This window comes from Cryptomeria japonica, chromosome 3, assembly GCF_030272615.1.
Source record: "Cryptomeria japonica chromosome 3, Sugi_1.0, whole genome shotgun sequence".
NCBI lineage: Eukaryota > Viridiplantae > Streptophyta > Pinopsida > Cupressales > Cupressaceae > Cryptomeria > Cryptomeria japonica.
Genome location: NC_081407.1, coordinates 432669883 through 432676229, shown reverse-complemented (window position 1 = coordinate 432676229; position 6347 = coordinate 432669883).

Here is a 6347-nt window from a genome sequence, read left to right as displayed (position 1 = left end):
GTGTGTGTGTGTATATATATATATATAATTAGAAAATAAAGAAGAGGACCATGCTCTAATATCCAGCTTATCCCAATTCATTCTAAATACCGAGACTAAGCAGAGATCTCCGAGATGGATTTGGGATGGTAATCTAGACAACAAAGAATTTTTCTCTACTAACTAAAGCCTAGCATGAAGTTATAAGAAAACATAAGATTGAAAAACTCTTCAACTAAATGCATGAAGTTATAAGAAGAAAACATATAAATATCAAGGAGCAAGAATTGGGCTTAACCACACTTCTATACATCTAACTTCACATTAGTCTAGTTCTTTCAGTCCAGATAAAAGTCAAGCACAAAAATATTGTATAACTTGAACTCAAATATATCAAAATTCATATAAACATAAGTTGGATGTTGCTAGATTCACATGTAAGCAAGTATATGAAATGGGTGTAACTAGAACTATATATGGTTGAAAAAAAAGTGATAAATTCTACATATGGTTAAATAGGAGCTAGGCACAAAAAGGACTACACATAATACATCACTAATTAGATTCAAATATAATAGTCATAAGAGTTAGCAACAATTAGAGTATACATTTCAATCCCTTCCTAATTTTTATTTACAGTTCACGCTATTCACCAGTGAAAAATATTTTGTTCCACTTTAGCTTTAGTAATTTAACACTCTCATGAGGGCCTCCTTTAACAACTCTAATTGTATTATTATCCAAGCATGTAGGAAAAAATATGCAAGGAAATATGATGTAGTAGCAACAATTTTTTAGGGCTATAAAACCATAACATTCCTAGCTACAATGTCCTCAACTATTGGCTCCAAAGCCAAATCTATATCACAAAAAAATAACTAGATGTAAGTATATATCTGAAGAGGGGAAAACATAGCAAGGTAAGATCAGATGGTTAGTATTCAAATGAAGTATTCAAACACATAAAACACAAAAAAAACCTTTTATACCTTGCTATTTTTACCTCTCCCTTGGATTGAGCTTGATGAAGTGGATGGATGATGAGGATGCGCCCTTGATGCTCCACTTGATGTGTTGCTTGCTTGATTTGGATGTGGATTGATCTCCTTTGCTCAACAAGATTAATGGATTGATATTTGGATTGGATTGTGATAGATATATGAAGATTTGGATTAGAAGAGGATTGGATAGAGGACCATGAAGACATTATGATGGTTATGAAGAAGATGATTTGGATCAAGGAGAAAAGAGCAGCATGACAATGCATGAGAAGTAGATTATTTGTGAGGAGAATAGGCTCCAATTTATAGATTGGATGAGGCCAATGGAGGGCCAAGATTGATTTGATCATGAAGGGTTGAGATTGATTTGAGATAGAAGGCATGGATCAAGGGTGCCTTGGGAAAATGAACAGGAATATAAAATTCCTTGGGAAAAAGGGGGGAGAAATTTGAATTTCAAATATGAGGAATTAAAATTCCAAAACAAGGATGCATTGAGGGATTCAAAGAAATTTGAATTTCTTTGAGAGGCTCAATGTTGATGTGACATGAGTGGGAATTAAAAATTGAGGGATAATGATAAGCATGATTATGAGAGATTCTAGAAGGATTAATTATTTTGAGTGGGATTAGGAAAAGTGATTTGTAGGAATCACATGACTAGGTTAATTAATTAGAATTAATTAACTGAGTGGGTTTAGAGGAAATAAATATTGGAGGGGACTTTAGAAGAATAGGGGAATACTTAATTTATTTAATAAATTAAATATTGGACAATAGTGATAGAATTAATTAAATTAGATTTGATTAATACTGAGCAGAATAAGGATAACACAATTAAGTCAATTAATTATGTTGACAGGCTTACATTAATTAAATATCAATTTTAGGTGTCTACATTTTGCCCCTCTTTGATATAGCATCGTGAAATGATGTTATATCAAAGAAGAATAAAACATACTGGAAGAAAAGGATAAGGACTAGTAGCATGATGCCCTAGTCATGAAATGAGGAAGATTGGTGAGGAGGAAGGATGACGAGGAAGCAGTGGTATGCCCCCTCGAGAGGACATGCGAGTTTGAAGAACACGGGTGTGCTCTCGAAAGGAATTAGAAGAATAGGTGATGAAAGGATTGAGATAACAAAAGAGGGAACTAGGATGGGTTGGAGTGTTGTGAATGCAATGAGACAGAAATTATAAATGGATTGGATTTCTTGTTGAGAAAGTATAGAGAGCAAACCTAGATTTGATATTGCCATGGATAGTCTACACCACTGATTATAAGAACCGAGATGATATGAAGATCCAAGGCATGGACCAACGCTCAGTCAAATAGGAATGCCTTGCACACAATCATGCAAGTGTTGATGAACACTAATGCAGGGTTGTTGGTTTGTACAAGGAAGACCTTCAAACACACCATGCCATGAAAACTATGCCCCATTATACACCAGCCAAGACATACCAAGATATAGGATGATCAAGGCAATCCTGAACAAGTATAGTCCTGGGACACAAGATGAAAACAAAGCGAAAATCTCAAGCATGCAAACAATATGCACATGACCAACTTACATCTGTTTCCAAGAGTAGGACATGGATTTGGATAAACTGTCGGACTAGGGAAGGATGCATCCCAATGGGTAGGTGATGGATAGATTGATGGATGACAAAAGACAAGTTGGATGTGCAAGATCTGTAGATGAGAGGATTGTTTCTATGATTGGATTAGCAAGGTATGGATGGGTGCTTGGATTAGGCACAAGTCAGTGTAAGCTCAGGTAGATGGGAAAAGCTCAGTTTGATGGATTGGATAAGATTGGAAGAAGGATAAATGATTAGATAGGATGAAAAGGGGGGGTGGATGATTGAGTAGGATTAGATTGAGGATGGGATTAATGATTGAATTGGAAGAGATGGAGAATATGATTGGATGAGATAGGATTGGATTAGAAATTGGATTGGAAATTGAATTGGATGGGGTGGATTGGTGGATAGGATTTGGTTGAATGGAACCAATGATAAGGGAGAACCAATGGGTTGGTAAGAGGATGGATGAATGGAAGGAGGGAGACAGATGGATGGAGTGGATGGATATGGATAGGAATTGGAGGAATAAAGGATGGAGGGTAGGGTGATGGAGACCCAAGGACTATGTTGCAAAGGAGTGCAATGTCCCACACTAGAGGTAGTGGAATTTAGGATGCAAGGATGGTGGATAAAGATGTATGAGGTGGAAGGATAATGTGCAATGGATTTGGATGGTAGTGAATTGAAGGCTTGTGTGCTCCAAAGCATGCATGCATATACATTTTTTTGCCCCTTATATGATCAAGACAAAAGATAGGAATGGAGGATTCATTTTGATAGGATGAGGGATATGAGATGGAGGATATGGATAGGATAGTCTGTTGGCAAATGCACACTCCAATGAGAAATTGTAGGTCATTGAAGGTATTGTCATTGATGGAAACCTTACAATCATATGATATCGGCAGACAAACATAGGCATCGGCACCGACAGACTCTACACCGACATACAGATCACCGGCACCCAAAATTATTGATCACTAGCACCATGGCCAACAGGAATTTTGTTTAAATGTATTTTTTATTTAATTGTAATATCTTTTGTAAGCCGACTTGGCGAATTGTAATATGACTCATATATGTATGAGATCATTGTAGATCATTTAAAAATAGATGAGAGAGAGAATGTGAAGTATGAAAAGAAGGTAGCAGACCTAATGTGCGAATTATTGGGATAAGGGTTTATGTATATTGCAAAGCTTAAACCGGTATTGAATTTAGCATAGTAGATGCTGATCTAAAGAAGTACAAGACATTGGATTAGTATAATCCATTTTTGTAAGTCAGTGTGACTTCCTTTTGTAATTGAGCAGTGAGCTCTAGGCACTTGGCCTTCCTGCTTGTGCAGGCCCCCATTGTAAGAAGTAATTTTCTCTTATTGGCCAGTAAGTGAATATTGTGGGTTACAAATCCCATCGAGGTTTTTCCCACACTAGGTTTCCTCGTTAAAATATTGTGTTATGGTGTGTCTCTTATGTTGCGGTTGCTATTCTTATTTACTGCATTATTTTTGGTTTACCGGTACATAATTTTGATATGCTTTTCATGTTATAAGTTAAGAAAAGGAGAATTGACTTAGATAAGGTGTAGGTGGATGGGAGGATTGTGTGAATGAAGCTTGCCCCCAAGTGTAGAGTGCAAGGGGATGAGGGGATTACACATGACGCTTGTTTGCCAATTTTTCATCACGGTGCTTACCCAAGGTGCCACAAGAAGTGGTTTTCACCATTGGATGAAATGGTTTTTCTTCTTTTTTCTGATTTTTTTTTTTTTTTTTTTTTTTTTGAATTTTTAGAATAGTTTGGATGGATAAAGATGAGGATGAGTAGATCTGGAAGATAGTGGATTTATGAAAGAGGAAAGGAGGACTCAAGAATCTAGTTCCATAGATGGTATCCCTTAGTATTTCTTTGAAGTGGAGGTATGCTCATAGATGTTGGTAACAATAATTGGGGAGATGAAATGGATAGGGGATGGAAGATAAGGATTTGGAAAGGATTGGACTAACGGAATGGGATTGTGAAAAGTGGATGGTGGATAATGGATGGGGTTTTGAAAAATTTGCAGAAGATCAACATTGGTACACACCTTGAAGGGTGGTGGAGTAGTGGAGGAGAGTGTTTTGAATTAGATGGTGGATAGAGTGTGGATTTTGGGAAATGACGACCCAAAATAGAAGAAGGAGATAATGAAGTTGGGATGGTGGATTTTGGAACATAAGGACCCAAAATGGATTTTGAAGATGGAGGAGTGTTAGATGGAGGATTGGAGGACTTATGAATGGATGGAGCTTTTGGATAAACAAGTTTGGATGCCAATTTTGATTTTGCTTTGGGATGCATTACTTCTTTGGGAATCCACATAGTTTTTGATTTTTTCTTTTGGGGCCTTTGTGGCCTTTTTGATTTTTCTTTCTTTCAGATCACATTTTTCTTTTGAGCATGTCGTTTTGAGGGGACATGTTGATCCTTTGATTTTTGTGGATTTTAAGCTTTATGCTTTTTAGATTGGGCATCCAAATTGCTTCCAATAGCAATGGGATGGGTGCATGAGGATGAATGACTTAAGGATTTTATGGATGGTGGGATGATGGAAGGAGCATGTTGGGAGGCATTCAATGGTGTGTTCCTTTGTTGATCTTGCTTTAGGATTATTTGAGGTGATAGGGTGTCGGATGGAGGGATGTAAGGACCCAAAATGAATGGAAGGAATGGAGGATTTAGCTTTGGAATATAGGGTCCCAAAATGGATGTGGATGACGGGGGATAACGAGATTTTGATTTATATGAAGGAAATTTGGATTTAGGAGGAATAGAGGATGTACCAACATCTTGAGCATTACCTTGAGGACCCTTATTATTTTGGAAACAAGATGCGAGTCCATTTTGAGGGGATGAGATGTGGAAGGGAGATTAGGATCTTTAGATGGATTGGGATCATGACATGGAGATGAAGGGATACTTTGATCTTGACTAGGAGGGGTATCATGAGATAGAGTGGGAGGGGTGACTGGATCATGAGATGAAAGAGGATCATGCGATGGAGGGAGAGGGTTGGATAGAGGAATCATATGATCGTGAGAGGAAGTGGAGGGAACACCATCATTAGATGGAGTAGAGAGAGATGCATCATGAGATGAAGAGTATTCTATGCTAGCATGCTTTGGAACAAGCTTTTGGCATGTTTAGAGTTGTGGGGATTGTGTGATGGAGGAAGAGATGGAAGATTTGATGTGAGTAGATGGGGAAATGGGGGTATCATGAAGTGCAGAGGATTGGGATTTGTTTTGAGGTGGAGGTGATTGGGGTAGATGGAGGACTTGAGGAGACTTGGACACTTTGCTTTGAGGTGAGGATTTTGTCTCCTTTGCTAGCATGTCTTGGATAAGATTATGGATGATGGATTTGGAGGACATGGATAATATGGATTTTGGAGGATTAGGATTAGATGGAGAATTGGGATTGGATGGAGGATTAGGATTGGGATTGGATGGGGGATTAGGATAATGGATTGGGGAATTAGGATTAATGATTGGAGGACTATGAAGTAAAGGACTTGGATGGGGAGTAGAGGTAATGAATGCATTGTAGAAGCATGGGGATTGGGATGTAGATGGGGGGGAGATGGAGGTATGCATATTGGATTAGAGGAATATGTGGATGAGGGATAATATGGAGATATGGATGGGGAATAAGATGTATTTCCCTTGTCAAAGGTAGAGGAAGGATAGGAGATAAGGTATAGATTGGGATTAGGTGCAATGTGTTGAGATGGGA